Source organism: Schistocerca nitens, chromosome 1 (assembly GCF_023898315.1).
Source record: "Schistocerca nitens isolate TAMUIC-IGC-003100 chromosome 1, iqSchNite1.1, whole genome shotgun sequence".
In the NCBI taxonomy this organism is placed as follows: domain Eukaryota; kingdom Metazoa; phylum Arthropoda; class Insecta; order Orthoptera; family Acrididae; genus Schistocerca; species Schistocerca nitens.
The window spans coordinates 1,272,305,170-1,272,321,644 of record NC_064614.1 but is presented as its reverse complement, the minus strand read 5'-3'; positions in this window follow the sequence as shown (position 1 = coordinate 1,272,321,644).

Sequence of the window (16,475 nt, the reverse complement as noted above, 5' to 3'; positions counted from 1 at the left end):
AGCAAGGGGCGGATCTACGTATTATAAAGTGGCCGCATTCGTATGTTTGTTAATTGGTAAACAGTTTTTCAATGATTTTGAATTTTATTTTGTAAGAAAATGTTTGGTTTCCTCCATCCCACCGCCTTAGACAGTGTGTGTGCTGTTGAAATTTCCTAGCTCTGCTAACATAACTATTGTAGGCACTTACAAGACCAGTTAAAATACAGTAAGCATTAAATTATTTCCTCATGAATAGTTTCATTCGTTTTAAAATGAGCTGCAGTAGCAGGCCTACACAATACATCAGCGTGATTTTGGCCGAGGGGGCAACATTTCGCTAATCAATGACTCGGAGCAACCATTAAATAATTTCGCACTTAGTATTTTTAAGTTGACTTCAGTTATGACTTGGACAGATTTACGCTGCAACCTAATTTCGTCAGTTCCAGGTGAGTGGACAAGAGCTACGTATATTCCGTGGCGGTGGAATGTGGGCCCAAGGACTGGCGAAAGGCTGAGGAATGATAAAAGGTTGCAGACAGGACTGCAGCGACGCGCAATTAAATTTCAGCCGCCGTCGTTCTCTTTACGTACTTGATATTAATACGAAAGACAATATAACTGTTGTATTTCCCATAAACCTCACCTGTACGGCTGGATGTCGCGGCGCGAGCGCTGCAAATCTGCAGAGGCCTCCGACGTCTGTGTCGCGTCTCGCGGAGGCTGCTGCCGGGCAACGGCTTAATTGTCGGCAGTCTTTTGTTCTCAGCCGTGAACGCGGTTAACGGGAAAAACACTATAGGTGTCAAGCATTAACGACTGATGCTAAATAAGTGACGCATCCAACATGGAGTTCTCTTTTCAGCAAACGTTTAGCTGCAACGCATTTTCTACGACATTCTGAGCCCGTTGACGGATCAATTCTTGTGTTACTTTTAACCTCCAGGTTCTTTTCCTTTGATACTGAACTGACAGTAGGCTAACACTTGCATCCGAACGTGTAATTCAAGCAATAAAATGGCTTTCCTTGTTCCATTTGAGTGCTGCTTTTCAACTCTACAACGTACTACTATCGTATAAGGTTACAATATTTCCTTTTGTGCAGTTAAAAAGTATTACATACCTGCACGAATAATTTTTTGTTTAGGTTTTGATAGGAGATGAGAGTTGTTATGTGAAGACTTTTCAAGAAGAAAAATTCTACTATTTTACGGAACTACAATATTAATGTAATTCAGTTTGTGGCTTGCCTTCTTGCGCGTATCCAGGATCCGAAATAGTTGTGGCAGAGAGATGCTCGACCGATATTAGTCTGTTGGAAGGGGGAGGGATGGAGGAAACGAGACATAATTTCTTACAAGTAAAACTCAGCGTCAATTTAAGACTGTTTATTGGTTACCAACGTAGGCCTGCAGTGCTACCATTTCATGATAGGTACAGCTGCTGGCAACCTACAATGTTCGTAACGGAGAGAGTGGTTCGTATGAGATGTGAGTATATCATTTTGCTGTCAGACAAGTTACAGCCAGATAATATGCGAATACTTTCTATAGAGCCTATTCACATTTGGAGTAGTTTTTGACATTGGCTGGTAATACGAATTGAAGGTACAGTATTGATTTAGCCCTGTGGAACTAAGAATCTTGTGGCATTTTCAATTGCAAGGAGAACAAGAAAACAATAGTTTTCAGATATCGGGACAAAGTCTTTGGGGTACAGTTGCTACTGCTATAAACATGTTATCTATAGATTTTCTTGCTTTCTTTAAATAATACGTCCATCAGTGTGACATTTGAAGATGCAAATTCAGTTGCCAAACATATTTTTTTATCATAATTTCATTATTTATTTGCTTTTTTCCCCCTAAACAACCAGTTACAAGCAGGAGCAGTTAGTTCCTACGCCGCAGATGTGTTTCAGTATTAACAGTTAACCGTGTTTACATTGTCGAACACATCGCAGCGCGGGAATATCAGTTTCCTCATGGCCAGCACAGTGACGTGGGGACTTGGTATGCGTTTCGTTTAGCACAAGGGATTAAAAGCGTAGAATTCTACTGCTGGTTAGAGGTGTCTAAACCAATTGCTTTATCAAACCAGAATATTTTCTCCTGAACTATGCGATCGCAAACTATCTATTGCAGAATACCACGAACAAAATTTCGCTCTATTCCTCCATGTTGAGTTTGTTTTCTCCCCCTTGACATTGTAGCAATATAAACTTTTGCATGTAAATCGTTCCTTATCCCATAGCTACAAGTAGTAGTAGTAGTTTACTCATCCGTGGATAAGGTTTACAGGTATATTGCACTTGTCACATTACTACAATTTCAGAACAACGAAGACATCATAATTCATATCTACAGACAATTACGTATCGTATGTCTGGGAGACAATGGTGGGACATGAAGTAGCCTTATAGTGGAAACTCTCCTGGCATTTGCCTGAAAAAGCCTAACTTAGGGAAACCATAGAAATTCTAAACCAGGATGGCGAGATGAAGACTATAATCTCCAGCCCCAGAATACACGGCCTGTGTGTTTAAAACATTGGTAGATCTATCGGTTCATGTCGGTAAAAGTAAATTAAGTAAAATATCATTTATAAAGATTTGCACACACTGTCAGCCTGTTTCAGAGGACTGAACTGCAATGTAATTGGAATGTAGCGAACTGCTATGCTCCGTTAATCCAGTTTTACAGAAAAAAGCGAGATGCAGAAATAATACTGAAATGGAGTGATTCAGCATATTTTGGACGATTTACAAACGAGAGAAATGGGTACGTTAGCGTGGCAATAATGATGGGAATTAGATAGAATGCCAATGTTAAGGAGTCTACGACGAGTTGTACAACACAGTGTTATATTGCGGGACAACTATTGTTTTAGCTGTCTCAAACACTGTGGAGCAGATACAAATAATTCAGCTGAGGATGCTTGGTTCTATTTTCCGAAATAATCGAAGATCAGAGTTCTGAAAAACGAAGGTTAATTGTTCTCTGACTATAAGACACTTCTTTCGGCTGGCCACTGTGGCCGAGCGGTTCTAGGCGCTTCAGTCCGGAACAACACTGCTGCTACGGTCGCAGGTTCGAATCCTACCTCGGCCATGGATGGGTGTGTTGTCCTTAGGTTAGTTAGTTTTAAGTAGTTGTATGTCTAGGGCACTGATGACCTCAGATGTTTAGTCCCATAGTGCTGAGAACCATTTGAACTATTCTTTCAGGAGGATCCTCATTTGCTGACTGTTCGTGTCGTTGTTACCCACGACTGCAAAATCCGTTAAATTGGTGGCCTCAGCGAGGGATACAGGGAAGTGGTTATAGCAAAAGAAAAATAGTTATTTTCGCAACTCAGAGTGTTGGAAGTATCCATAGGATACTCGTATTAGTTTAAAGAAAGCCGCATGTCATCTATATTTACCTGTAGAAAGTGTATGTCACAGGCATCCGTTGTAAGCTCATTCGCCGCTATTCTCTTTGCGGTTGAAATAACACTATCTCTGGGCACTGCAAGCTTCAAGTGGCGTTGCACGATTTTTTCCTCATTTTACTATCCAATGTAAAAACTTCCCAACGCTATTAAAAATGTGAACGTAGACAGTAGCCGTGTGCATCTGAATTTCATCTACCTAAGAGCAAAATAACGTTAATATACCGATAACTTACACACATTTTTACTTTCTCAGTGTCAGTACATTATAGGTAGCAGGTAGGTCTACCTATTATAAAGTGGTCGCATTATATTGTTCACTAATTAATAAAAATTCTTTCAGTAGTTCTGAGTTTTGTTTTGTAAGAAACAGTTTCCTTTCCTCACCCCAAACCAGAGTGTAAGAGTACTGTTGAAATTACCTTTCTCTGCAAACATACTGTTGTAGCCACTTAATTGGCCAGTGAAAACCTTGGAAGCTTTATCTCATTATGAATAGTTTCTTTCGTTTTAAAATGACGTACAGTGGCAGGTCGACACATTACAGCGCGATATTGGCTGAGAGAGAACGTTTCGGTAATCACTAACTCGAGGCAACCATTCAAAAGCTTTCGTACCTAATATCTTTAAGCTGACATCAGTTCTGACTAGGACCGGTTTACGCTGTAACTTTCGTCAATTGCAGGTGAATGGACATGAGGTACGTACTTTTCACGTCGTTGGAAAGTGCAGTTCTCTGTATGCTCAAAGACTCAACAAACATGAGGAGTGATAAATGGTTGCAAAAGGGACTGCAGCGAAGCGCAGTTTAATATCACCCCGTCATCGTTCACGGTAGATGCTTGATATTAATACGAGAGGGTTAAATAACTGCTGTAGCTCCTGGGAGTTCCCGTAAATCTCAGCTGTGTGGCAGGTTGCCGCGTCGCGGGCGCTGCAGAGCTGCAGAGATGAGGCTGCTGCCGGGCAGTGGCCGTATTGTCGGCAGTCTTTTGTTGTCAGCCGTGAACATGGTTGATGAGACACGCGCGGGAAAGATTATGACTCTTACAGTAGCCCCAAAATACATCAAAATAGCAAAAGATGGTTTACATAGTCATCGTAGATGACTGTCAGAATTAACATGTGCAAGTCAGAATGAAACAGTTTGAAACTGACTTGCTAAATAGGTACTAGTTGAAACCGACAGTCAGGTACGATTACTTTTTAAAACGTGTATAGCCATTTTGATATTCGTTATTAAGATCAGGCACTTTTAGTGCAGCCTCAGTAGGTCATGCTTGAGATTGAACCAGTTCGTTCGAAACTAGTCGCCAGATTTGTTGACAAATACTTCCCGACTTTAAAAAATGGTAGCATCCATTATGAAAGCCTCTTTTCAACACTGTTTCGATACAATGAATTTTGTACTACATTTTGTGACTGTCGAAGGAGCAGCCTATTACATTAATCTGCAGGTTCTTTCGTTTGATAATATACCTGTCTTTGACGAACACATGCACCCAATTGTGTAATGCACGCAGTAAAGTGGCTTTCGTTTTTCTCTTTTGAGTATTGCTTTTCAACTCTACCACTTACTGCAGCCGTATTAGGTTACAATATTTCATTTAATACAGTTAAAAATTATTACATTTATGAACGTTTTGTTTCAATATTGAGAAGAGATGAAAAGTTGATTTGTGAAGATCCTTCAAAAAGAAAAAGTCGAGCATTTTGTGAAAGTACGGTGTAAAAGTACTTCAGTTTTTGGTTTGTCATCAATGCGTATGCTGGATATGAGATGGTTAAGGGATAGGAGGATTCGAGTCATGTTAGCTTGTTGGAAAGGTAGCGATGAAGGAAACGTATTTTCTTGCAAAAGAACTGTTCAAGACCAACGTAAGTCTACGACCGCAACCACTTTGGTAGTACTATTGCAATCTACGATGTTCCTAGCTGAGAGAGAGTAATTTTCATGAAGTTTGTACATGTTATTTTGCTCTCAGGTAAATGATTTTCAGATGCAATAGGGCCTATTCACATCTGCAGTAGTTTCAGATATTCACTGATGACACAAATTGAAGGTACTAATTTATTAGTGTGGAACTCAGAATAATGTATCATTTTCGCTTGCGATGAGAATAGCGGCGGGATAATTTTTTCAAAAAAAAAAAAAAAAAAAAAGTTCAAATGGCTCTGAGCACTATGGGACTTAACTTCTAAGGTCATCAGTCCCCTAGAACTTAGAACTACTTAAACCTAACTAAGCTAAGGACATCACACACATCCATGTCCGAGGCAGGATTCGAAACTGCGACCGTAGCGGTCGCGCGCTTACAGACTGTAGCGCCTAGAACCTATCGGCCACTCGGGCCGGCTAATTTTTTCACGACAAAAGGCTATGAGGTACATTTACTATTGCAGTAAATAGGTTATCTACTACAAGCTTTCTTTAAACAACATCTCTGTCTGTGTGGCATTGCAAGATGCGAGTTCGGCTGCCAAACGTAAATTACACGGGTCAACAGTGAAAGTGCTTTGGATATAAAAAATTTCTATTTACTATTAATTTGAGGGCGCTGATAACGATTATGACTTAAGCTTTTTAGGGTTGGTTCGTGTGTCGAAGTAATATGTTATCACCGGATACGCCAATGTGCGCAAAATAAGCGTTCATTACAACAGCAATTGTGTGCTTCTTTATTAAACATCCATTTTTTGGCAGTTAGCTATATCGCTGATCTTATTGCTAGTACCCTAACATCGACAAAGAAAAATCAACAATCACATCAGTGTTGCCAATTTAGTAGTTTTTTCGTCGACCGAGGTGGCGCAGTTTTTAGACGACGGTTCAATCCCGAGTCCTTCCATCCTGATTTAGGTTTTCCGTGATTTCCCTAAATCGCTCCAGGCAAATGCCGGGATGGATCCTTTCCAAGGGCACGGCCGACTTCCTTCACCGTCCTTCCCTAATCCGATGAGACCGATGACCTCGCTGTCTGGTCTCCTTCCCCAAACCAACCAACCAACCAGCTTAGTAGTTTTTTCCATTAAATCTGCTGGATTTGGGATATTCATCAGTCAGAAAAATCTTCCTAAATTAACATTACTTTTATGTGGTAGTTACGCGGCTTTCTAAATTATTGCTAAGAGGAAAAAGGTATATTTTTACACTGAAAACATAAAAGCGGATATTTTCCCACCGTTAGGTGCTTTTTCCTGAAATTAATTAACAACACTGAAAGTCATACATTAGTTCGTATTAAAAACTTTAACTGGGAAAACATGTTGCGTAGAGTTCTTGCGTGGCTATAATTTGCATTCACAGAGGTGGTAGTGGTGAGATATTAGGTTAGTTTGTTGTGTTATATCTTTTATCGTTAGCTGAACTAGCTAATTTGACACGTATCGCCTAAATGTGTTAACGGTGCACAAAAAATTGATGTTTGAGATAAGGTGACCCTTGACGATCAAAAAACTAATTTAGTACCAAAGTGAAGGCCTACTAGGACTTGTATGTTTATAGTGGTCGAAGTGAGAATTTTATATATATGCTGACCAGAATCGTGTCGCGTGAGTATGTGAACAGTGCGGTCAATTTTTGCTTTATTTGCTGTAAGGTAACATTTGCCAATCCAAAAAGAAATTAATAGGCCTACCAGTGTTAAAGAACGCCACCAGTCCAAAAAGTAATTAATGCCAACGTTAAAGAACGCCAACTACTTGTATTTTAGTTTTAAACCGGGAGATATGGACAAGAAGTTGGTGCTGTTCATTTGTTGTAATACGTGTTCTGCAGACTTGTGGGACTGGCTTCATGTAAAAAGACCAAGCATGCCGTTTGCTGTTCCCGTGATTTGGAGAGAGACGACCGATCATTCTACAAACTGCAATTTTAACATGATTCCTCCAAGTAAGCGTGTGTCCAGAAAAAAGTGGCCTTCCATTTGTCCCAACTACAGTGGCTCACCCGATGAAGCCACCAGGCAAACTCGACACAGGTGTGCCAACAGCTATTGTAGTTTCGTCGTCATTCACTGATCCTGACTTCAAAATCAAAATCTGATCATCTAATCGCCATCTGGTCACTCAACAAGAATAAAATGATTTTGTAAGGGACCTGAGGTTGTCAGAAGGTGGCGCAGAATTGCTGGCATCTAGACTCAAGCAGTGGGGAGCTCTTGCGGAAGACGTTAAGGTATCTGTTTTTCAGACACACCAAAGGCTCTGAAATGTTGTTTTTCAGTGAGAAGTGATGTAGAGTACTGTAAAAATGTAAATGGTCTTATGAGTAAACTTAACACAGAACAAAATCCCGATAAATGAATGTTAACTGTTCATAGATGCATCAAAACTAAGTCTGAAAGCTGTGTTAGTGAACAACGGAATTGTGTTGCCAACAAATCTAATTGGTTATCCAGTGCGCCGAGAGGAGACACAGGCCAACTTGTAAAACTGTTGGGAGCTGTGAATTGTAGTGAACACGATTGAAATACTTTAGAGTTCAGCCATAGTTCTTGGCCTGCAGCTCCACTGTACAAGATATTGCCCTTTTCTGTGCGAGTGGGATAACTAACGTAAGGCTTCCCATTAGTAAAAAAACACTAGCCACTCCTCATAGACTTCTTCCGTGAAAATTGCGGTGCCGTCAGCGATGAACAATCGCCATGGGAGCAATTTTATGCTTACTGATTATTGTTGAACGATCGCTAGAGAAGTTCCAGACGCACATTTCTAATATCTAGGTAAGTCGTTTTTTACCACTTCCACTGTATGCACTCCTGATTATTTCTCAGGAACACTAGATAAATCAGACGCATTACAATCACCTTAAACTCGAACTAATTCAGGATTTTTATTGTCATTTTCGTATTCAGTTCCTTCGATTTCATATGCAAATTAACTTTGTTTCTAAAGCATGAAGAAAGTTAAATTTTGTTGTCCCATGTTATTATTATTATTATTATTATTACTACTACTGTATTATTACTATTATTACTTCTTTCTCCAAACATGTAGGAGCCGGCACTTCCAACGCAGTAGGCGTGTACCATTGTTAACAAATTGACAATGTTTACATGCCGAACACTTGCGGTATGAGAATATCAGTGTCTTTACCCCTGCACACCCTGCACAGTGACACGAACAGAAAAAGTAGACCAGGTCTAACTTGGACATGTGTCATGTTGCACAAGGGGTCCGACGCATACGAATTTATGGAAGCGTCTACTGGTAAGCTGGAGTTGTCTTTCAACTAATTCCTCTGTCAGATGTGATTTTTCTTTTTCCAGAATTAAGCAATCGCAATGCTACCTACTGCAGAATACGAACAAATTTTAACTCTAATCCACTATTTTGCATTCGCTTTCTCTTCTTTTACATTGTAATAACGTGATCTTTCACATGTAAATTGCCTACACTTTACCCCACAGGTACAAGTAGTTGTAAGAATGGCGTTCCGGCACCTCCCAGGGTATTTTTTGAACTCACTATAACAAGTCGCCATTGAAGATTGGAAATAATACACGATTATTAAAGCCGGGATCACTCATGTAGCTAACATGACGCCACACCTTGTACCCTCCTGTAATAGTACCATGAGCTGCCATTAACAAAGGATGCAACAAATTTTGTATAGTTTCACAGCTTTCAGTATGGTGTCAGTTGAAATAATATGGGTGGGTGGGTATCAATGTTATAGCGTAGGTTATGGTATTACAGCTGGGACAAAGAGTTAAAAACAAGTAAGACTAAATCCAAATATTGTAGCCAAAAATAGATTTCATGAAGGGACAAATCAGGGGCCACAAACACATTTATAAAAGAAATAAGACTCAAAGATGAAAATGCTGTCTGCTATGGTAAACTTACCAACAGCTGGCAAGTAAATATCACCTGAACTCACACTACTCTTCCAAGATGTTAGAATGTTATTGGTTTCCTGAATAACTAACTTGTAGTTTAATACATGCCACATTATACTCGGGCACTGTTTCCCCACATATAATTCAAAATTTATACAGTGCTTGCACTCACAAATAATAACTCGCATTTTTGGTAACATATTATTTGTTTAATGCCATTTCACACTAGCTGTCATGGCACTGTCACATCGTGGCACCATCTTGTCAAGGTGTATTGACACTGTCCGTCACGTCATTGCGTGTCAAGTCAATTCAAGTCACATGATATCAACTCACATAAATGTCTTCAACTGTTTTTTTTTTTGGGGGGGGGGGGGGGAGGTAAATTGCAAACTTTGCAATGATATTCAAATGTTTTTGTTGCAAAAAGTGCACATACACAACAGAAAAGCTTATATACGTGGAAGCTGGAACCCACATTTGTACGAAAATGACAAACGTTCATCGCATTTTCATTGCTGATCAACATACATACCTAAAAATTTTGTGCTAGCTACAAACTCTATGGTCTCATATTGTACTTCAAGGTTTATTCTATTAGGGTTTTTACTTGTATAGAAGTTCTTGTTATTAGTCTTGGCTCTGAGCACTATGCGACTCAACTTCTAAGGTCATGAGTTGCCCAGAACTTAGAACTAATTAAACGTAACTAACCTAAGGACATCACACACATCCATGCCCGAGGCAGGATTCAAACCTGTGACCGTAGCGGTCGCTCGGCTCCAGACTGTAGCGCCTAGAACCGCACGGCCATTCTGGCCAGCTGTTATTAGTCTCTTTTTATTAAGAGTAACCATCTGGAACTGATATAAGTGCCTTGTTAGCTTTTACTCCTAACATTTCTGGTGTCCACCAAGAAGGAGAGCATTGTGATGGTTGCTGGCAGGAGTGCAAAATCGTCTGTACAAAACACTTGAAGATTACAGTAACACTTTATTTCTACAAAGAAGAGAACCATAATTTAACTTGTAGTGCCTCATATTATGTAAGTACGTTGACAATCTATTACTACTCACAGAACACAGGCTAAGTATAAGCTCCCTAATTTTCAGTACTGATGCTTTCAAAGTCTGCAATCACACAGAGCTGACCAGTGATGGGCTGCAAGTTAAATCAGTGTTGACAGGGGGCACCGAATCCTGTCTTCCTGAAGGTCTGGCATTGCCCGCTCTTTCCATTGATATGTGGGTCACTGTAGTCTTGATGTCATTTCATGATACTGCTCTGCTCGGTGTTCAGACAATGCTTTTGGACTGCACTTTCCTCCCCCAGAATGCTGCACCATTGTCGTGTAGGGAGCCATCTTACAGGAACAGGTGATGGGCGAGGGGCAGGAAGCTGTATGGCAGGGGAAGCCACAATTGGGACCAACACAAAGCCCCTGGCCAAATATCCAACATTTTTCCAGTGCTCTGTTGGAATGTCAGTTGGAAAACCCTGGAAAGGTGTCCATTCTCTTCCTGAGCTGTTATGATGAAAAACGGAGATAGCAGTGATGACGACAGTGTCCGGTCCGTGGTGAGCACCGGGATGAGTGCTTGGAAGGTGAGATGATGCAGTGTTGAGGACAATGGGATCAAACTCCACCGGTTTCACAGGCAGTGCTGAAGAGGCATCCAGTTGCACCCATACCAGCCACAGGATCCTGATAGGATGTGAATCTGGGGACAGAAAATCTGTGGAAGATTCTCACAAGTGACAAGCACGAATATTGTTGTGATGGTGGCACAGCAACCCATCAGGTCCTCAAGTTAAATATATGCAAGCACACAAATTTCAAAGAATTGTTTCCCTCTTCTAGCACCCGGTGCAACCAAAAACTCTTGAAAAGAGTGGAAGCATTAGGCACAAAGTGATATTTGTAGAGCATGAGAGGTGCCATGTGTGGGGGGCACATAGGTCGGTCATCTGTTACTTGAACATATGCGTAAATCACTCAGCTTCTCCATTCGAATGAGGATGAAACAGAGCACAGGTAATAGGAGTGATATCATTGGCCACACAAAACTCTTCAAAGTCCTGAGCTGTAAACTGTGGTCCATAGACTATAACCAACACTTCAGGCAAACCTTCCAAGCAAAAAAATATGACATTGTTTGGATGGTACTAAGCAATGTAGTCGAGTTCATGGGCAGTGCAAATGGATATTTGGAAAAACAGTCCATAACAATGAGCTGCAACATGGACTGGCTGCTCAGTTTGAGGCGCCATGTCACAAACTGCACAGCACCTCCTGGTGGAGGTTTGAGTCCACCCTTGGGCATGGGCTTGTGTGTTGTTCTTAGCATAAGTTAGCTTAAATAATGTATAACTCTAGGGACAGATGACCTCAGCAGTTTGGTCCCTAAGGAATTCACACACATTTGGTCATTTTTGAACAATAAGCCAATGAGTTTTCCAAAAGGTTCCAGCAAAGTCAGTACATTCTCATTGCCATGTCGATTGATACTTTGGCCAAACTAAAAACACTTGTGGTGGAACCAATAGAGTCTCAGCTTAAGTGCTACACTGTGACTTCATTTGCTCAATATGGGCATCCATGACTGTCCAATTACAGTGCCAGTGTGCATACAATTCCCCAATGTCCTTGGTGAAGTAATTGCAACACATCCTTCTGCAATGCTTTAGAAATAAGCACACACAATTGCCCAAAGTCATTTTGTAATAAAATTACACTGTACTGGACGGAGAGGCTATGTCTATGAGCAAAACATTGGCCCACAAAAGAATTGTGAATGTTTTTCACTGAACAAGGCAAAGCAGTAGGGATGTAATTCAGGTCAGCGTCTTCTTCTGTGGCCTGTGTAATTTTCTAATAGTTCAGGGCAAAAGTTTGTAAAAGTTCAGTAACTTGTGCAACAAATTCAGAGTAAGGACCAACAGGAAGGTGAGAAAGAGCATCAGCATTTGTATGCTTTGATGTGGGTGATACAGTATTTCATACTGATCCTGTGACAACACGAAAGCAGCTTCTAAGCTGTGCATGATGGTACCGATGAAACAAAGTCTAAAGTGGCTTATGATCCATCACTAGGCAAAACTTCACATTAATCAGATAATGGTGAAACTTTATCATGCTTTAGATAATAGTGAGGAGTTCCTTCTTGATTTTGGAATAGTTCCATTTAGTCTTGGTCAATAACTTGAAAGCAAAAGTAACCAGCCTGTCCTGTGAACAAAATCTGTATGAGAGCACAGCTCCCATTTCCGAAATCACAGTCTTATTTGGATCAATATGAACAAGGCACCTGTCACTCAACAGGGCAATTTTAAGTTTCTGGAACGTATCCTGACACTCTTAGGTCAAACAAAAAGCACATTCTTCTGGCACAAATGATGCAGTGGAGCCACAAACTGTCATTACAATATGTACAATATGTCAGCTTCCCACGAACTGAAAGCAATTCTGTCATGTTCTATTGGGCAGAGAGGTCCTGGATGGCCAACAAATGTGACTGAAGGGAATGAACACCTTGGCTATTAAGAACGTGGACTAAATACTGAATTTCAGTCTGGAAAAAGGTGCAGTTGTCCTGGTGACACTTCAAACGCGCAGCTGAAAGTACTTGATAAAGCATATGAAGGTTACAGATATGTTCCTCCAGTGAACATTCTGGAACCACAGTGGCATCCACGTAATTTGAACACTACTGAACTTTTCCAGTAAGCTATTCCAAGTAGCATTGGAATATGCCAAGTGTGGAAGCACTGCCAAAGGGTAAGCACAAAAATTTGAACAACCCTAAATGTGAGTTGATTACAAAAACTTTCTGAGATCCACAACTAGCAGAATTTGCAAATACACATTGTGTAAGTCAGTTTTTCAAAAATGATGACTGGCACAAAGCCTGTGAATCAGTTCCTCAGGGTGAGGCAACAGATTAGTATCAATTATTGATTGTGGATTCACCGTGGATTTAAAGTCAACACAAAGACGAAGTCTTTCAGAAGGACTTTGGTAAGATTGCTAAGGGAAAAGCCTATTGACTGGCCTGGATAGGAGCAACAACACCATTGTCTTGCCCTTCTTTAAGTTCACTTGGAACATTTTCTCTGAGTGCACAATGGATGGGATGCACCAAGAACACTTTGGTTGCACATTGTCCTTCAGTTGTAATGTGCACCACAAAATTATTTGCTCTGCCACATCCTTCAGAAAATAAATCAGGAAGCTCCTCTATCAATTGAGTAATGCTGTCTTCTGGGTTGAAATCAGAAACAAAAAGTACATTGTCCTGAATACAAGGACAAAACAGATCAAATAAATCTCACCCAGCAATATCTTCACAGTCTTGCTAACGCAAAATTGTAAATGTCACTGTTCTGGTGAGAATCTGTTATACACAGTAAGCTGCATGCAAGATTTTTTCAACTGTTGCTGGCCCAACTGTTCATAAATGGCTCGATGTTATTACATCTGATTAATATTGTTTCCATTTTCATTGAAATGTTGGTGTTGTACCTAAACCTTCATCCAAGAAACATTTGCAAAATGTACAGATGGAATAGCTTTATGTATCCTATATTATAAGTATTGGGACATCAAAGCATAGTAGGATAGGGATGGGGATGACCAATTACTGGCTCTACTCTAAGAGCAGACAGGGACCTGGTGTGAAGAGGTTTGGGCAGTTAGGCACAGTCATGGGGTAGACAGATGATTGGGCGGGTGGGGGGAGGGGGTGCAAAAAAGAGAGAAGTAAAAAAATGAAGAATGAAAATACATGGGTGCATTGGTGGAAGTGAAGGCTGTGTAGTACTCAGGTGGGAAAAGGGAAAGGGACAGGTGGGTGAAGGACTGTGACTGATGAAGGTTGAGTCCAGATGGTATAGGAGTGTAGGTTTTATGGATTTATCTGCAGGGAGAGTTCCTACATTTTCAGTTCAGAAAAACTGGTGTTGGTAGTAAGGATCCAGATGGCACAGACTGTGAAGCAGTTACGGAAATGAAGAATTTTGTGTCGGTTACTGTGCACAGCAATTGTGTGGACCAACTGTGTGTATGTCAGAGACCATTCATTCGGACAGACAGTTTGTTGGTTGTCATGCCCATGTAAAATGCAGCATACTGGTTGCAGCTTAGCTTGTTGATCATATGATTGCTTTCACAGGTAGTCCTGCTTTAATTGGGACATTTGATGTTTGGACTGGACTGGAGTAGATGGTCTCGGGAGGATGTATGGCGCAGGTCTTGCAAGTAGGTCTATTACAGAGATATGAAACATAAGGCGAGTGAATGGGAGTAGGGGTAGAGTAGGCATGAAAGAAGATTCTATATAGGTTTGTTTGCCATTGGAACAGCACTGTGGGAGGGGTGGCAAAGATAGTGAATAGGATGCTCTTCATTTCAGAGCACAATGAGAGAAAGTGGAGAATGTGGTTCAGCAGCTCCTGTCTTGTGTGGTACCAATTTATGATGGGAATTCTCCTCTGTGGCTGGATAGTGGTACTTTGCATGGTGATGAGTGCCTGTACAGATAAGGCATGGAACATCTATTTCAGTATAAGACTGAGAGGGTAATTTTGGTCTGCGAAGGCCTCAGCGAGATGGTTGTTGCATTTTGAAAGGGACTGCTTGTCACTACAGAAGCAAAAAGCCATATGTGGTTAGGCTGTTTGCAAGGGAATAAGTAAGAGCTGTCAAAGTGGAAATATTGCTGGTGGTTAGTAGGTTTGACATGGATGGAGTTACTGATGTAGCCATCTCTGAGATGAGATGGAGGTCAACATACAGGAAGATGGCCTGTTGGGTTGAAGAGAACCAGGTGAAGCAAAAGGGTGGAGAATTTGTTGAGAATCTAGGGGAATGTGAGGTAGGATGACCTCACCCTGGATCCCAATTACAATAATATCATCAGTGAATCTGAACCAGGTCAAGGTTTTGCGATTCTGGGTGGTTAGGAAGGATTCCTCTAGATGGCCCATGAATAGCTTGGCATGGGATGGGTGCCATGCAGGTTTCCATTGCCGTACCTCAGATTTGTGTGTAGGTGATGCCTTCAAAGGTGAAGTAATTATGAGTTAGGATATAGTTGGTTGTTGTGACCAGGAAGCAAGTTGCAGTTTTGAGATCCATTGGGCCTTAGGGAAGGAAGTGTTCAATAGCAGGAATACCATTGGCATTAGGGATGTTAGTATAAAGGGAGGTGGCATCAATAGTGATAAACCAGGCACCGTGCGGTTAAGGAACAGTAACTATGGAGAGTCAGTGGGGGAAATGGTCAGTGTCTTTTATGTAGGAGGGAAGGCTGCAGATGATAGGCAGATGGTGTTGGTCTATGAGAGCAGAGATTCTCTCAGTGTGAACACAATACTGAAAACAATGAATGGTGGGGCATATGGACTTTTTTATTTATTTATTTATTCTTTACCCATGGACTCCAGCTGAAAATCCAGCTGAGAGTATTGGGTGTGTCATACAATAGCCTATTAACATCAAACTTGATTTCAATATATATTTATGAAACAAATGATTAAACAGAAATAGTCCATAATCATACGAAGGTTTTACATGTTTCACATTATACGTACACACAAATCCAAACAACATACAGAAATGATAATTTTTACAGGTACATTTCAGTAATGATATATTTAAACACCATCTTAGTATTCACTCAAACTGTATATACATTTCTCTGTGGGATATAGTTTCAAATTATTTTTAAAACATTTTAGATCTGTTTCTTTTTTAACGATTTTGGGGAGTTTATTAAAAAACCTTTTGCCTGCTTCTTCTGGGGCAGTCATAGACAGTTTTAGATTTCTGTTTATCATGTAGTAATTTTCATTTCCTCTTGTACCGTGTTTGTGTACATCTTTATTTAGGAGGTGTTTATCACTTGACCTTACCACCATTATGCTTTGGTATATATACAGTGAATATACTGTCATAATATTATAGTGTACAAAAGCTTGCCTACAGGTCTGTCTTGGTGGTATTTTTGCAATGCATCTCACTGCCCTTTTCTGAATTCTGAATATTCTTTTTAGGTAGCCAGCTTGTGCATTTCCCCATATATGAACTGAATAAGACAAATGTGGGAAGACAAGTCCATAATACATTGATCTGAGGACTTTATCATCCACAGTCTTAGCTGTTTTCTGCATGATGAAGATCTGTTTGTTTATTTTTTTACACAGTGCATCTAGGTGCTCC